Source organism: Rattus rattus, chromosome 5, assembly GCF_011064425.1.
Source record: "Rattus rattus isolate New Zealand chromosome 5, Rrattus_CSIRO_v1, whole genome shotgun sequence".
In the NCBI taxonomy this organism is placed as follows: domain Eukaryota; kingdom Metazoa; phylum Chordata; class Mammalia; order Rodentia; family Muridae; genus Rattus; species Rattus rattus.
In genome coordinates this window covers 44593134-44612090 of record NC_046158.1, presented here as the reverse complement: position 1 = coordinate 44612090, position 18957 = coordinate 44593134, and positions in this window count along the sequence as shown.

Genomic DNA, 18957 nt, shown 5'->3' with positions numbered 1-18957 from the left:
TATGCAGCTTATCCATGTGTAAACTCTTAGACAATGAGATTACATGTCTTTGGAGGAAGTAAATATTCAATGTAACTCATGTCTGGGAAAGATTCTGAACCCAGTATGAATAGACAGAGGATGCCAAAGGAAAACCTGATTCTACTCTGTCAGATGTGACGCTAATGGTGATGTAAACCTGATAGACAAAGATTTGCGACTGAGGAAGAGTATCCTTTGTATATAATGTTTGCATATTTGTTATAAAAGCCTAGATTTCTATGAGTGGTCTCTTGTTCCCTGAGTGCCACAGGAGGCTGGGAAGCTGAGTGTGTTTTAAATGGCAATAATTTCAATGACAAGTTTCAACAGATTGTACTGTATCTGCACTGAAGCAAAGCAGTTATCTTCTTTCTACAGTTTAGGAAGGAGTAGATGCACAGGTCATTGATTGTCCAGATTTTAACTGTGATATATTATTTATAATCAGCACAACAGGAAAGCACCTCATGACAATATTGAGATTTATTTTAATGCAAAGTAGGAGAGCAAATAATTCCAAATATAAACGGCCTAGGGGAATACCTTGGGTAGCTTTTCAGCATGCTTCCTGTTGCCAAGATAAAACCCTCTGGACAAAAAAAAAGGAAAAAAAAACTTGGAGAAAACAGTTTTTATTCCAGGTTACACCTCCAGACGACAGTTCATAGTTGAAGAGGAAGAGCCATGATTTTAGCAGGAGGTGGGGGATAAACCATGGGAAATTCTGCCTTCTGGTTCAGTTTCTGGCTTGTTCAACCAGCTTTCTTGTGCAGCTTAGTCCTGCCTGCAGAAGGATGGCGCCTCCAGCAAGTGGCCCGAGCCTCCCACATCAGTCTATCGAGGTACTCTCTCATAGAACACATGGCTATATTATGATTGGAAAGAGACAGTTCTTCATTTGAATCTTCCCTCTTCCTAGGTGACTTTACATGGTGTCAAGTTGACAGGAAAAGCTAACCAGTACAGAAACCAGATGAGCACAAGCAACAGCCCCTCCAATTCTATCTGTGTAGTTGTCCAAATCTCAGAATTGCTACAGCACACAACACTGACTGCACACTCTGTCATTGCTCATTGGGCAGTGGGAACCCCAAAGCGGATTCTTGGTATTTCCCTTGAGATAAAACAAGAAACAGACATATCTCTGAGTAGTTCCGTATAAATACTGGAACATTAAAATTATTTAAATATAATGTATTGAAACAAGTGAGTGGATTATGCTGGATGGAGTGTCTATTAGAGCACAGTAGTTGAGTAAATAAGATGATACCATACACTAAAAAGTAAGGAAAGTTTAAGGTTTTTACAGGGATCATGAGTGGAGCAGAGACTGAAGGAAAGGCCATTCCGAGACTGCCCCACCTGGGGATTCATCCCGTATTCACCCAACAAATCCAGTCACTATTGCTGATGCCAAGAAGTGCTTGCTAACAGGAGCCTGAAATTAATGTCTCCTGAGAGGCTCTGCCAGATCCTTACTGATACAGATGAGGATGCTTGCAGCTAGTCATCAGGTGGAGCACAGGACCCCAATGGAGGAGTTAGGAAAAGGACTGAAGGAGCCGAAGGGGTTTGCAACCCCATACAAAGAACAATATCAACCAACCAGAACCCCAGAGCTCCCAGAAACTAAATATTTAGTCCAAGGATTATTAATTCCCTACCCTGTTTCACCGTATAGTACTGATTGTTGCCTGGAAGCTCTCCAGTCACATTGGCTAGATTCTTGATAAATATAGTTACTATCTAGTATGAGTGAAAGTATAGCCTGTACTATGCTTGACATAGAGAAAAAATACATTTTGTAGAAATATGTCCAGTACTATGCACTTTGTGGCTGGAGGTTAGAGAATCACAGAGAAAAGGCTCACCCTATGAAAGGTATATAACCACATTCTTAATATTCCAAACAGATTTACTTTCTTTCTGAGATCAAATGCAAACTGTTTTATTATTGCCTTTGCAAAGTGAACCAACAGTTTAAATGTTAGCTGTGTAGGATCCTCTGTAATGTCTGAATTTAAACAATGTTTTTTAGATCTAATGGTATCTTTATTCTCCCATTACTCTCAGAATCCCTTCATAAATCAAGATTAAGATCAGAGAGCTACAGGATCAACGAGCTATAGAGTCAAACACTGAGACAGTGGTTACCCGTGCCTGAGTCAGTGGGTGGTTTGAAGAAAAACCATAGTCTCTTTTGTACTTGGGAAGCCTCTTCCTATTCGATTCCAGTTCTTGATCTGCTTGCACTAATAAAACAGTTTGCCGTCCCGGGGGCTAAGATGATGTGTGCACGTATAGCTGGCGTCCCCCCTCAAAAAATTATTATCCACGTTCTTATGGCTGGATTTTGAAAAATATTTTCAAATGTTAGAAGCAAACATCATACTTGTCACTTGTCTATAAACTGCTGTGAGGTCTCCACTTGAAGTCTCACTCGAAATGATGAAGCCTGAACAAGGTACCTATCATCTTGGCAAGCATGGAGCTCTAAAATGCTGACTAGGATGACCTGTATACAAGAAAGATGCTTTTTCATGTATAATGGACCCCATAGTTGTCAAATGTTCTGTCTTCCTAACTTGTCTTCTGCAAAATTTAGAGAAAACCCAGCAACAACATCCGTCTCTGTACAGTGTCTGAAAAGTCTAAGTGGGTCTGGTAACATATTTTTCATTTTTTCATGAACAAATAAGCAAACCAAACTTTTGAAATATCTTCAGAGAAGATTCTCAGATGTTTTGGTTAATCTATTGGCACTACCCCTTTAATTAGCATCAAGTTTTGTTTTCGGGAAGCAAAGGTGTCTCTTCTTATTATGAACCTGCTGGGCTATGTCATGTCCTTGTCATGCATGGGTTTGTTCCCAACCTTTCCTAAATCACTCAGAAGCATTACTACCTCACCTCCCACTGCTAAATTGTGTCCTGTGTATTCAAGGTTACACATAGCCTGTCATTTCCATGGCAGCAAATAGAGAATTATTTCATGTTGCTTCAAAAGTCACAATTTTACTGGAAATGTGAGTGCTCCCAAGTGGTACATTACACTGCATGTGAAGATGAACACAACGGAGTGTTACACATGTGAGGAGAACTTTATGGAAGCAGGAGCTCCTTGAAGCAGTATGCTCTCTACAGGGATCGTGGCTACTTCTCTGTGTAGGAGGGAAGGTGGGTTCCAGCGTGAGAATTTGGTCCATTGACATCTGACTTTTCTTCTTATTTTATTCTATATAAAAGCAGGTTGCCTGTTATTTAAATGACTATTTTGAAAATGGATATACCATTTAAAAGCCAGCATCAGAACCCTATTAGGCGCCATCTGACTGCAAATTCACTATGAAATCAGATGCATGGCATAATGTGAAGCCAGAACTGGCTTTTACTCAGAAGATAGAATAACGTATCTGGTGATTCTCCAAAGGAAAAGAGGTCAGTGCTAGTCTACCCTGGAGAGGACTCATTAGCAATGATCATTGGGGAATTGAAATGATTTCTTTGAGAAAATTACAGTTTTTAATTGTTATGTTTGGTCAAGTATTTCCTTAATAAATAAAATGAGAGGAGCTCATCTCATAGGCACGCTTTTACTGAGGCCTTCTGAGCAACATGCCAAGTAACTCTATTGGAAACTCAAGGAAAAGCAGTTCCGTTATTTTCCAATGTAAAAGGTCATGAATTACAGATTATTTTCTTCTCACAGCTCTAGACGCCAGTGTGAGGACCTAGGTTACTATTAGTGGCATCTATGCTTCTTAACACTTCTTCAGTCTTTACCACAAAATTGTCATCTATATTAAAAAATAATAACTTTACCAACAACGGAACTCAGATGCTGAATGTCTTTGAGAGCAAAATCTTTGCTTTTATTCACGGATGAATAAGAAATAAAATACGACATGTCCAGCACAAATGTTTCTATAGAAATTTAATTTTAAGTCATAGAATCAGTTATGATTGTCTATGTGGGCTACAAGACAAGGCTACACTCTTCAAAGAACAAAGAAAAAATTGACAAATGGGGAAGGTAAAGAGAAAGAGGAGAAGAAGGAAGAATAAAGGAAAGAGAGGAAGAGTGGGGAGAAGAGAGAGAGAGAGAGAGAGAGAGAGAGAGAGAGAGAATAGATATCTGGGTTTCCAACTGATGCTTTGTGTGTATATGAAGGATGGGCAGTATATGTACACTGCTTACTCTAAATCCTGCATTCTTCTGTATGAAGGTTTTTGATATATTACGTAAGAGGCAAAATTAGACATTAGCATCAGTAAAGCTTTGCTTGCAAAAAAAAAAATTCCCTCAGCTTCCTTAGTGGAACCTACTTAAAGGATTTCACAACCTGGGAGTCCATATCTATTCACCAGTTCACTTCTTTGCAGGAAGATGCAGAATATATTTTCAAACTTCTCTCTATGACTAAAATAATTTCTCATTTAAAGGGGGTGAACAATAATTGATTCTGGCATGTAAATTTTGAGACTCTTAAAGATCAAAAGAGAAGTCTCAGAGCATTAAGGTGGGGCTTTCTGAGCTGGCATTGACCTTTGGGTTAAGTGCTGGTCTGCAATTCATGAGGCAGACTCTACCGAAGGTTTATGTAACAGGATGAAAGCTGTTTCTGAAATTAGCTGTATATTCAGGGCACGGTTTAATAATTCACTGTGGAAAATTGAATAAATATGCATGGAGAAGACAGCTGGTCCTTTGGGAGCCTGGTAGACAGTTTGATGTCGGAGTAACACCAGGTGTCAGCCTTTAAGAGAACAGTCAATAAAAGGTATATTAATTCTTCATATATATTTCCTGTATAGTTTCACCAGAGTTATCTATCGGTCATAAAGAGTGACAAGACAAGTTGTTCAATGCACAGAATCTGGATCGCAGGTATAAGGAAGGTTACTATTTAGCCGGCTCTGACCTAATGCAAGGGACTACTGTCATCTGATCTTGTGGCAGATGAGAGAAGAATGGCAACCGGATGTGATGTGGATTGAAGAATTACATGCCCCAAGAGATAATGTAAACAATGTGTAGAGCCTAAAACACAAACATTGACAGACTAGCTCTTCCTAACAAGAGGCTCTGCCCCTGCATTCCCAAGCCACTTAATGAAACACAGGCTTAGTGCTCTGGTAGACGTTGCGAGAGGAAGGAGAAGGTAGTGTGTGACATCTGCTTTTTGATTCAGAAGAATATTCATGCAGGGCTATAAATATCCAAACTTAAACATTTTATCTTTACTAATTTGGTAACTTAATTATGCATTGTATTTAGTAATTAATAATTATAATCAGGTTGTTTCTCATATGCATGTCATGTGTATGAGGTACAGTAATAAAAACTGCCAGCTTTATCTGAGGCACTAGGAATCAAACTCTAGACCTCCTTAGGCTGAGGAAGTGCTCTAACACTGAGCTGCAGTCCCAGAATTCTATGAGTAAATATTATTTTTCAATTGAATTTTAAATTAAAAGTATAAAATAAAATAAAAACAACACATTTGTGTAAAGAGGGGGAAGATGATTTCACTGAATTGGAAGTGACAGCAGAAAGTGAACATTTCTTAAAATTCATTTTAGACTACTGAAACAAATTCATAAATGTAAAAATGAAGAATCAAAATTGTACTTACTCTAAATATGTACTTACTAGAGTAGTATCAAAACCCCAGGAGATTCTTTAAAAGGGGAACAAGAATACCCTTGGCAGGGAATAGAGAGGCAAAGATTAAAACAGAGACAGAAGGAACACCCATTCAGAGCCTGCCCCATATGTGGCCCATACATATACAGCACCCAATTAGACAAGATGGATGAAGCAAAGAAGTGCAGACCGACAGGAACCGGATGTAGATCTCTCCTGAGAGACACAGCCAGAACACAGCAAATACATAGGCGAATGCCAGCAGCAAACCACTGAACTGAGAACGGGACCTCCATTGAAGGAATCAGAGAAAGGACTGAACAAGCTTGAAGGGGCTCGAGACCCCATATGAACAACAATGCCAACCAACCAGAGCTTCCAGGGACTAAGCCACTACCCAAAGACTATACATGGACTGACCCTGGGCTTCAACCGCATAGGTAGCAATGAATAGCCTAGTAAGAGCACCAGTGGAAGGTGAAGTCCTTGGTCCTGCCAAGACTGAACCCCCAGTGAACGGGATTGTTGAGGAGAGGGCGGTAATGAAAGGAGGATAGGGAGGGGAATGCCCATATAGAAGGGGAGGGGAAAGTTTTAGGGGATGTTTTCCTGGGAACTGGGAAGGGAGGGAATAACAAATGAAATGTAAATAAGAAATATCCAAGTTCTTAAAGATGGAGAGGAAAAAAAAAAAACCCAGGAGAAGCATATGCTGTGGAGGATACAGAGATAAGGGGCTCTAGTCATCGCTAGAAAGAACACAATGCATTTAGATGTTCTATTAGCCACCATGGAGACCAGTTTGACATTTTATTACAAAAATAAACATACCCGTATAGTAAAATCAGTAACTGTGCTTTGTGATGAATTGAAAATCCATGTCCGCACAGTTACAACCCAAATTAATTAAAAAAATATGCGCCCACAGTACAGGCTGAACATAAATGTTCACTGTAGATCCTTTCATGACTGAAAAAACTTAGATAATCCTCAGTGTGTGAATTAATAAACTACATTTATCTCTAAGGAGGAGCATAATGTGGTGATAAAAAGCAACAGGCTAAAAAGCAAAGACATGTGTATTGCTAAATAAGCAAAAGGAAATACGAAAGGTCTCTCTATGTATTAATATGTCACATTTTGAAAAACACGCCACTGTGGATGCTGTAAAGAGTGGTTTCCAAAGCTCAGAGTCAAAGTAGGGTGACTAGGCGATAACGCCAGTATTCTGCTTGATTTATTTGTACTGGCCACAGCCATTACACATTTTTCAAGACTCACAGAATACAGAGCTAATTTCCATGTAAACCGCAAGCTTTAGGAAATAGTGACTATTGCTAAGGACTCTTCACAGCAATAAATACAGCACACAGATATGGGACAATAACAGGAAAGGGAGTCGAGGGGAGAAGTCATATAACAGTCTGTACTTCACCATTTCTCCCAATCCATTTTAAAAATAAAGAATGTTAATTATAAAAAGAGGACTTTTTAGACTCAAGGTTGTTATGAATAGAGGAAAATAGAGAATTTGCCTAAAAGAGAAAAAAGATACTAGGTAGTATCACCATTTAGCTATTTTTATAGACTGCATAGAAGATTGTGGGGCGGCAGGCTATGAATGGTACCCTGATTCTTGGTTGAGATAGGTCAAATCCCCGGGAAACCTAAGGAAGCATTCCCAGTCTCCCAGGAGATCACGCCCCTCTCAAGTAGCTACAGCCCCCCCCACAACCCCCTGTAGAGAGGTTTGAGACGGATCAGTTACATAGGGCAACGCCCCAAGCCCCTCCTCCACAGGAGAGGATATGACCACAGGCTCAACAGATCAGTCATGCTGAAACAGGGCCATATCCACAAATATGTAAATGAGGTGTTCCAAGCTCTCAGGCCAAACCAATAGGAAGTACTTGCTGTCAGACCCTGACCCATCCCAAAACTGTATTTAAGAATCCTATTCAGAAGGATGAAAGGTGTGCAGGAATTACTCCATCGTCTGAGAGCTTCTGTTATAAGAGGTATAACGCTGCCACTTGGGGAAGAGATCTGCTCTCCCAAAATCTCCCAGCATCCCTCAGTCTCCTGCTGGTTCTGTCTGGCCAGAGCAACAAAAGTCGCAGTGGCAGAAACAGAGGTGGAGCAGCACCAGCAGCAGAGGTGGCAGAAGCAGTTCCCCCTCCCCGCCCAAGTTCTCTCTCCTTCATCTGAACCCGCGAACCTAGCAGGACCAGAGATCTCCGTGGAAAACCCCCAGTGTGAAGGCCAACAGAAGATAACCAGAAATATGCATTCAAAAAACGAGAAAACGCAACCAATCACACTCCAGTCATTTTTTGGTTGTCTACCAATGTTTTATGGTCCCAGTGATGCACTCAGCATTCGTGACACCTAAATTCCCACGGGCGTATTCATGTTGCTTTCATGTGCATCTTGTGGCATCACTGAAAAGACTTTCTGAAAATATATTCAGTATCAAAGTACAAATGCACAGGCTGTCTCAGGCATCACTCTTAAGGTAGAAAGTCAGGGATGTAGGCTGGTGAGGGTCAACAATATTGTAAACTTCTGTAATAGGAGGAGGTGGTCAAACAAAGAAGTTACATACCTGTGTAGGGATGTTAGAATGCTAAGTCCAAGGGAATATCTGTGGTGGTTTATTTACATTGTTGCTGTCAAACACAGTAGTTATAGATGCATGAAGCTAGTCACTATCCATCTGACTGGTTATGCAGAACTTAAAGCATCACTACAGTAACTAAGAAAATGAAAGGTTAATTTATTTTGCATGAATTAATCGGAATTGAAATTAGAAGAGCTATTAGATGTGACTAGGGAACAAAATTTGATTATAAAGCCTTGTGAAATTAAATGCAAGCTTGTGAAGTTGGGGTTCCAAGTCCACTTCTGTGCAAAACACAGGAGACAGTAATAATAAACAAAAACCACAGAGTTTACTCTAGTGGAAGCAAGGCATTAGACAGAAGAATTATCATAATCTGCTCAGAAGCTCGAGCTGTATTACAGAGCAATCATAATAAAAACTGCACGGTATTGATCTACCTATTGGCAGGTAGATCAGTGGGATAGAATTGAAGACTCAGAAATGAACCCACACACCTATGGTCACTTGATCTTCGACAAAGGAGCTAAAATGATCCAGTGGGGGAAAAAAGACAACATTTTCAATAAATGGTGCTGGTTCAATGGCGGTCAGCATGTAGAGGAATGCAAATTGATCCATTCTTATCTCCTTGTACCAAGCACAATTACAAGTGGATCAAGGACCTCCACATAAAACCAGGCACACTGAAACTAATTGAAGAGAAAGTGGGAAAGAGCACTTGGGCATAGGGAAAATTTTCCTGAACAGAACATCAATGGCTTATTCTCTAAGATCAACAATTCAAAAATATGACCTCATAAGTTGCAAAGCTTCTGTAAGGCAAAGGGACACTGTTAATAGAACAAAATAGCAACCAACAGATTGGGAAAAACATCTTTTCCAATCCTACATCCAATAGAGGGATAATATCCAATTTATATAAAGAACTCAAGAAGTTAGACTCCAAAGAAGCAAATAATCCTATTAAAAATGGGGTACAGAGCTAAACAAAGACGCTGGTGATGTTGTGGAGAAAGAGGAACACTCCTCCATTGTTGATGGGATTGCAAGCTGGTACAACCACTCTGGAACAATCATCTGGTGGTTCCTCAGAAAATTGGACATAGTACTACCTGAAGACCCAGATATACCACTCCTGGGCATACACCTAAAACTGCTCCAACATATAACAAGGACACATGCTCCACCATGTTCATAGCAGCCTTATTTATAATAGCCAGAAACTGGAAAGAACCCAGATGTCCTTCAGCAGAGGAATGGATACAGAAAATGTGGTACATTTACACAGTGGAGTACTACTCAGCTATTAAAAACAACTTGGGTTGGGGATTTAGCTCAGTGGTAGAGCGCTTGCCTAGGAAGCGCAAGGCCCTGGGTTCGATCCCCAGCTCCGAAAAAAAAAAAAAAAAAAAAAAAAGAACTAAAAACAACTTCATGAAATTTTTAGGCAAATGGATGGAAATAGAAAATATCATCCTGAGAGAGGCAACCCAATCACAAAAGAACACATGTCGTATGCACTCATTGATAAGTGGATATTAGCCCAAAAGCTTGGAATACGAAAGATACAATTCACAGAGCATATGAAGCTCAAGAAGAAGAAGAAGGACCAAAATGTGGATACTTCAGTCCTTCTTGGACGGGGGAATAAAATACTCATGGGAAGAAATACAGAGACAAAGAGTGGACTGAAAGAAAGGCCATTCAGAGACTCTGCTCACCTAGGGATCCATCCCATATGCAGCCACCAAACACATTCATTATTGCTGATGCCAAGAAGTGCTTGCTGACAGGAGCCTGATAGGGATGTCTCCTGAGAGGCTCTGCCAGAGCCTTACTGATACAGATGAGGATGCTTGCAGCTAACCATCAGACTGAGCACAGGGATCCCAGTGAAGGAGTTATAAAAAGGACTGAAGGAACTGAAGGGGTTTGCAACACCATAGGAAGAACAACAATATCAACCAACCAGACCCCCCCACCCCAGAGCTCCCAGAGACTAAACCATCAACCAAAGAATACACATGGGGGCACCCATGGCTCTAGCTGCATATGTAGCAGAGGATGGCATTGTTTGGCATCAATAGGAGAAGAACTTGGTCCCGTGAAGGCTTGTTTCCCAGTGTAGGGGAATGCCAGTGTGTTTAGGTGGGAGTGGGTGGGTTGGAATGGGAGCATCCTCATAAAAGAGTGTATGGGAGAGAGGGGGGACTGGAAAGGAGATAACATTTGAAATGTAAACACATAAACTCTCCAATAAAAAATAAAGAGCACAGGGGTAAATGGGAAGTGGAAGGCGAAAATCAAACACAGATCTGAAGAATCAAGAAGATAAAAAAGTGACCAGCATGTCCTTGTATATATAGCATCAGCATGGAGAAGTATGGTTTTAGGAAAGAAATTGACTTAATTTAGAACACAGACTCAGATTTGTATTATTTGAGGTAGCCATGGCTACTAGAGAAACTGAAAGCTATGTGGTATATTTCAGAGTGAGTTCAAAATTTGGGGACAGCATAGAAATAATATATATATATAATAATTTATATATTATATATCACCAGAGTATGTATATATATATATATAAATTATATATCACCTGAGTAGTTGTGTGTGTGTGTGTTTGTACATGTATGTGTGTATGTAATTGAAGCTGAAGAAGGGGGTCACCACCAATTTATTGTTGCTTTTAGTTTTTAAATTTCTCAGGATAATTGGTCACATGATTTTCTAACCTTTTTCACATACCACAGGTGCATAGCAAGTTTAAGGCAATAATTCATGTCCCATATCAATAAGACTAAGGAGTTACAGCAGATTTTTTTCTACGTGTCTTTTCATTAAGATTAGTACCTGACTAAACATTCATTACCTGTTTCTAGCTCTATAAGTTTTTAAAGGTGATATATCAATTTTTTTCTTTTTAAAATTATTATTATTAGTTTTATTTTTTATAGTACAGCCAATGCCTCTCTCCTGGTCCCCCCTACCCCTGCAAAATTCCTCATCCCATTCCTTTGCCCTGTCTCCAAGAAGATGCTGATGCCAGACCCTGCAGTTCTCTGCTATATATGTGTCAAGGGGCCTTGGACCAGCTCATGTATATGGCACATAGGGGTCTCAGTGTCTGAGAGATCTCAGGGGTCCAGGTTAGCCGAGATTGCTGGTATTACTATGGGCTTGCCCTTCTCAGCTTCTTTCAGCTTTTCACTAATTCAATCACAGTCTGCAACTTCAGTTCAATGGTTGGGTGTAAGTATCTGCATCTGTCTCAGTCAGCTGCTTTTTATGCCTCTTGGAGGACTGTTATGCTGGGCTCCTGTCTGTAGCCTTAGTAATAGTATCAGGCTTAGGAGCCTCCCCCTTGCATTTGATCCTTAGGTGGGCCAGTCACTAGACCATGTTTTCCCTCAGTATCTTCTGTTTAAAGTAATATTTTTATGTCATAATTCAATGTGGTTTTGTCAAGAGACAAATAATCTGCCTTGTGTCTGATTGTTTTGAAGTCTTGTATAGATAGACTAGTCCAACCTTTTTTTTCTGTCATGTGGGTCATGAGGTTTGTAGGTTTTAACGTTATTGCCTACTTTTCTCTATTGACAACTTGAGTAGCTCATTTGCATACTAAGGCAGCTAGTTCTCAGGAAGGAGGCTTCCAGATGAGCTCAAACATGATTCCTTCAAGTATTGCATCTGAAGTATATGATGTTGCCATTCATTCAAATTATGACAACAACAAAACACTGTTTGTTTTGAGTGTCTCTTGGGCTTGCTTGACCAATAACTAAAATTGGAAGTTTCTGTTCCTGGTACTGGGATTTGTACTAGCGAGTTAATGGATATTGGGGTTGATATTATCACCCCAAGTGGCCTAATTTCACTGTATGTGTGTGTGTGTGTGTGTATATATATATATATATGTTATATATATATGTTATATATATGTTATATATGTGCATGTATATCAGTGTATGTGTTGCATGTTATTACTTTTTAATACATACTTTACTTTGAATTAAACTTAAAATAATGATATTTTATGTCTTTTACAAATCCCTTAGAGTTATTTATTGCTCTTGCTTGCCTACCTCTCTGTATTTAAAAGTTTTTATTCTTCTTTGATCTGCTACTCTCTCCTTGTTGGGTGCCTACTTTGGTAGTTGTAGAATTTCAACAATTCTCATCATTATATATTTCTCCAGACTGATTCGAGCAATAAAAGAATTAATTTTTCTTTAATGAGAGTCAGCATTCAAAATGTATATTAAAAAACCTTTTAATCTCCCAATTCCTTAAAAAATTATTGAATACTTTGGGGCATTAATAGCAGAATTTGATTTTCTGTTTTACTTGGCCAGATTCCATAGCCCCAAATCCAGTTTCCCATAAGGAAGGAGTCACATAGATTGACTTTTCTCCCTACTCACATGGCTAGTGCCACTATCCTTCATGTCTTTATAAAACTCCTTTTATGTATAAAAATTGTATTGCCCAAAGTTTCTTGTTTATTAGACTTGAAAATTCAACTATTTTAATATCTTCAAATTAAACAAATATAAAAACTAGCAGCGTTGGTAGTAAATGGCAGGGTTTCCAGAGTCATACTGCCTGGTCATACATTATTTCCATTTGTACTCTAGTCCTCAAAGGGGATAGAGCTTCAAGAAGGATTTACTATTCTCCTATTTCCTCACCAGTATAACAGTATGATGACTTGGATTAATTCACTACTGCAATTAAAAATACATTAAGCAGAGTTCTTATATTTATTCTGAATATTTATGTAATTTATTTTGTATTTTACCACAAATAAAATTATATCAATGCTTAATATATCACTTGTGTGTATACTCACACAAACATATATATGTAATAGTAACAAAGAAAAAGGAGCCATTAATGTGTGAGAGAGAGCATAATGGTAAGCATGAAGTGGGTTGCAGAGTTATGGGAAGATGGATACAAGAAGGGTTGGAGGGAGAAAAGGGAAAGGGAAAATGGATGTTACTATTTTTACCTTAAAAATACTTTTTTAAAAGAAAGCTATGGAATATCAATAATTTTAAGAAGCAGAGTTTCAAAGTTGTTAACAGAAGAGAAAATTCACACACCTTAGTTGGGAGAATGTGGCAGTGGTTTGTCACTCACATTTTAAAAATTACTTTAATTTGTAAGACTGAGTACACTTGACTCATAAATGAAACAAGATGTAAACTCTTAATTCGGACCCATCTCAAGGGGAGGCTTCAAGGCCTGACACTATTATTGATACTATAGTGTACTTACAGACAGGAGCCTAGCATGGCTGCCCTCCAAGAGGCCCAACAAGCAGCTGACAGAGACAAAGCAGATAGTTACACCCAACCAATGTTCTGGAGTCAGGGAACCCTGCGGTTGAATTAGGGAAAGGCTGAAAGAAGTTGAGGAGAAAGGCAACCTCATAAGAAGACCAGCAGTCTCAACAAACCTGGACCCTCAAGATCTCTCAGACACTGAGCCACCAACCAGGCAGCATACACCAGCTGGTCTGAGGCCCCCGACACATACACAGCAGAGGACTGCCTGGTCTGACATCAATGAGAGAACACACACCCAACACTTGAGAGACTTGAGGTCCCAGGGAATGGAGAGGCCTGGTGGGGTGTGGGGGCGGATGGAGGGTATGTGGGTATAAGGATATCCTTTTGGAGATAGGGGAGGAGGAATGAGATGAGGAACTGTTGGGGGGCAGAATGGGAGGAGGGTAATGACTAGACTGTAAAAAATGATTAAAGATAATTTAAAAAGTAAAAAGAAAAGAAGAAAAAAGATGAACAGCAAGAATTTTGAGAGCATCCAGTGACTAAAATTATCTGTGTAGTCTGGATTCTTTAGGTTGAAGTAGGTGTGAGTTCAAATCCATGTTTTCTTAGCTGCTGTTGTGTGCCTTTGGTAAGGTATTTAATACCCTGTACTTATAAGAAAAATGATAATTCTTTTAGTTTACTATTACTGTTGTATATGCTCATGGTCAGGGAGGTGTGTTGGTGAGTCATGCACTCTGGTGTTGCCTGTGGAAGTAATAGAATAGCTGCCTCATCGAAGGTGGGTCTCTCTTTCCACTTTATGTGGGTCTCAATGATCTAGCTCAGATTGCGAGATGTGTACAGTAAGTAGACTTATCAATTGGACCATCTTCTAATCTTGTAAGGTATAAATTCTTATCTGCTTAGATTTCTGTGAATATTGAATGAGGAAAGTGCTCATGAAGCCTTGAATACAATGCCTTCCACAAGTGTTTAGTGGTCAGAAAATATTAATTATTAAGCAGCTTAATAGCCCAGAATCTCTTAAGGAGTCTGGGGTAACTCAGGGTTAGCATCAGGTAAGACCTTCATTGATGAGCTCAAGATTTTGAGCATCACATTTAAAAGGCGAAAGCTTCAAATGAAAGGGCAGTCTTGAAGCACACATCAGCAAGGGTTCAACAGCTAGTCCTCTATTCAGCACTATTTTAGAGATATTAGCACCTAAAGTCTATAGTCTCTTTATTTTGTTTTAAACAAAAATATATATTTTATAGGCTATGTGATGTTGATATTTGTGAGACATAATTTGTGTGGCTACTTTTTAAATAGCTTGCTTTTTTTTCTTGGACAAATGTCATACAGACCCTAAGAGACTACAAATGCCAGCCCAGGCTACTATATGCAGCAAAACTCCCAATATACATAGAAACCAAGATATTCTGTGACAAAATCAAGTTTAAATAATATCTTTCCACTTTTCCAGCCTTACAGAGGATAATGAAAGAAAATTCCAAAACAGGGAGGGAAACTTCACTCAAGAAAAACCAAAAAAATTAATCATTGCACCACAAACCTAAAAGAGGAGAACCACACAAATATAAAATCACCTCTAAGAAAAAATAACAGGAAACAACAGACATTGGTCTTTAATAAATCTCAACATCACTGGACTCAATTCCCCAATGAAAGGACATAAGCTAACAGACTAGAGTGGATACTTAAACAGAACCAGGATTTTGTTAAATACAGGAAACACACCTCAGTGACAAAGACAAACACTACCTCAGAGTAAAGGCTGGAAAAAAAAGTTCCAAGCAAATGATTCCAAGACACAAGCTGGAGTAGCCATTCTAACATCCAATAAAATAGACTTTCAACCAAAAGTTATTAATAGAGATGTAGAAGGACATTTCATATTTATCAAAGGAAAAATTCACCATGATGTTCTCTCAATTCTGAACATCCATTCCCCAAATGCAATGGTACCCACATTGCTAAAGGAAATGTAACTAAAACTCAAAACACACAGTGAACCTTGCAGGATAATAGTTGGAGACTTCAACACCACACTCTCATCAAAAAACAGATTGTGGTAAAAAACTAAACAGAAACACAAACACTGTGAAATTAACAGAAGTTATGAACCAAATGGATTTAACAAATATCTTCGGAACATTTCACACTAAAACAAAAGAATATAGAAGTTGCCCCACCTGGGAAACCATTTCACATACAATTAACAAACCCAGACATTATTGGTGATGCCAAGAGGTACTTGCTGACAGGAGCCTGATAAGGCTGTCTCCTGGGAGGCTCTGCCAAAACCTGACAACTATAGAGGCAGATGCTCACAGCCAACCATTGGACTGAGAAGTGGTCCCCAATGGAGGAGTTAGAGAAAGGACTGAAAGAGCTGAAGGGGTTTGCAACCCCATAAGAAGAATAACAATATCAATCAACCAGACTCCCTAGAGCTCCTAGAGTCTAAACTACCAACCAAAGAGTACACATGGAATGACCCATGGCTTCAGCTGCATATGAGGCAGAGGATATCAGTGAGAGGAGAGGCTCTTGGTATTGAGAAAGCTTGATGCCCCAGAGTAGGGGAATGCCAGGGCAGGGAGGTGGGAGTGGGTGGGTGGGTAGGGGAGCACCCTCATAAAAGCAGGTGGAGAGGGATGGGATAGGAGGTTTCCAGAGGGGGAAACCAGGAAAGGGGATGACATTTGAAATCTAAATAAATAAAATATCCAATTAAAAATTCTACAAAAAATGGCGACTTCACAAATTTTGCAAGCAAGTAGATGAAACTAGAAAATATGATCTTGAATGACATAACTCAGACTCAAAGGACATACAGGGTATGTATTCATTGATAAGTGGATATTAGTCCAAAAGCTTGGAATACCCACAATATAGCACACAGACCATATGAAGCTTAACAAGAAGGAAGGTCAAAGTGTGGATACTTCAATCACTCATAGAAGGGGGAACAAAATAATCACAATGGAAGGCAGAAGGAGGTGGGGATCTGGGTGGGCAAGAGGAAAGGGAGGAAAAAAGTGGAGCATGATCAAGTATGGGAAAAGACAGGAGAGAAATCCAGAGGAGAATTAATAGAAATATGTAGCAGGAGTGAGGGATCCACTAAAAAGTCTCAGAGACCAGGGAAGTGAGAGGCTACCAGGACTCAATAGGGATGACATTATACCAAATACCCAACAGCAGGGTGATAGAACCTGAAGATACCACCTCCAGTGGATAGACATGGCCCCCAGTTGAGGAATCAGTCATCCACCCATCTCAAAATTTTTAACCCAGAATTGTTCGTATGTAAAGGAAACAGAGGGACAAAAAAATGGAGCAGAAAGTGAAGGAAAGGTCATCCAGAGACCGCCTCATCTTGGGTTCCATTCCAAACCCTGCCACTACTGCTGATACCATGAAGTGTTTACAGACAGGATCCTGGTATAGCTGTCCTCTGAGATGTTCTGCTGGCACCTGACTAAGACAAATGCAGATACTCACAGCTAACCATTGGAACCTGAGATCCCAATGAAAGAGTTAAGGGAAGGACACAAGGAGCTAAAGGGGATTGCAACCCCTCAGGAAGAACAGCAATATCAACTAATTGGACCCCTCAGAACTATCAGGGACTAAACCACCAACCAAAGAGTATATATAAGTTAGTCCATGGTTCCTGCTACATGTGTTGCAGAGGAATACTTAATCTAGTATCAATGGGAGGGGAGGTGCTTGGTCCTGTGAATGGCTTGTTGCCCCAATGGAGGAGGATGCTAGAGGGGTGAGGGGGGAGTAGGCATGTATACTTAGGTATAAACACACACATACACACACACACACACACACACACACACAGACATTGTAAATGTATAAATAAAAATCAATTTCAAGGTACAAGTGTGTACTTGGGTGTACACACACACATATATATGTATACATAAATATATGTATATGTAAATATATATACATATATTATATAGCAAATAAATAAAAAAAATCAATTTCACTTTCATGGATTTCAAGGCACAAGTGAAAAATATTCCTAGGCTCCAAAATAAAGATAATACAGAACAGTGATGAAATCTACATGACTATATCATTATGAGCAGTAAAGAAAGTATTTTCTATCAACTTTATCTTGAATAAAAAAAATAGACACGTAGGCAAAGTTAAAATCAGAATATTTAATTTTAATGTGAGTTCTTGATGTTTTTGTAAATGGGGAAGAAAGTACATCACACCTATTATCATTCATTAGCATGCTCTAGGGCAATTTGTCTCACGATATCTAATAAATGACTTATACTGACATAAAACAAGTTAGTGCACTATTAAGCATCATAAATCATCATATTCAGTGGTTGGTGCAGATGAGAAGCATTAATGGAGCTTGAATTTGTTTCAGGTGTTTGGAACTCATTGCACTCACTCACCAGCACACATTAAATACATAAAGGAGTCGCTCTACCAATAGAAAAATATGTTAACTATGTACTTCCCATACATAATATACTGAACACTGGATATGCTGAAGTAAAGGGACCCCAGGCTTCTGAGAGCTGCTGGACTTGCAGGATGAGTGGAGGCTGCTCTTGCTGTTGGGGCTTCATCTATACCAGAACATCAGTGTCTGCACTCCATGCTAAACAGCTTTTGATTTAATAATGACAGAATAAGTTACTGGTATCAATGTGTAAATAAATGACCGACTTTCAGGCTAGAAAATGAGAGAAAGAATCCCAAAAATGGCTTTGCTGTATCAACTCTGGAGTTTTGACAGCAAAGGAGATCCGACAGAGTAGCCTGCACACATAAGGAAACTGGCTATTCAAGAATCTGGCCCCTAGTCTTGTTGAATATAGGTGTTTTGAGTAGGGTCTGATGATTTCTTGAACTTCCTCAGATTCTCTTGTTATGTCTCCCTTGTCATTTCTGATTTTGTTAATTTGGATACATGCTCTGTGCCCTCTGGTTTGTCTGGCTAAGGGTTGATCTATATTGTGGATTTTCTCAAAAACCCGCTCCTGGTTTTGTTGATGATTTGTCTAGTTCTTTTTGTTTCTACTTGGTTGATTTCAGCCCCGAGTTTGATTATTTCCTGCCATCTACTCCTCTGAGGTGTATTTGATTCTTTTTGGTTTAGAGCTTTTAGGTATTGTCAAGCTGCTAGTGTATGCTCTTTCCAGTTTCTTTTTGGATGCACTCAGAGCTATGAGTTTTCCTCTTAGCACTGCTTTCATTGTGTCCCGTAAATTTGGGTATGTTGTGCCTTCATTTTCATTAAATTCTACAAAGTCTTTAATTTCTTTCTTTCTTTCTTCCTTGACCAAGTTATCATTGAGTAGAGCATTGTTC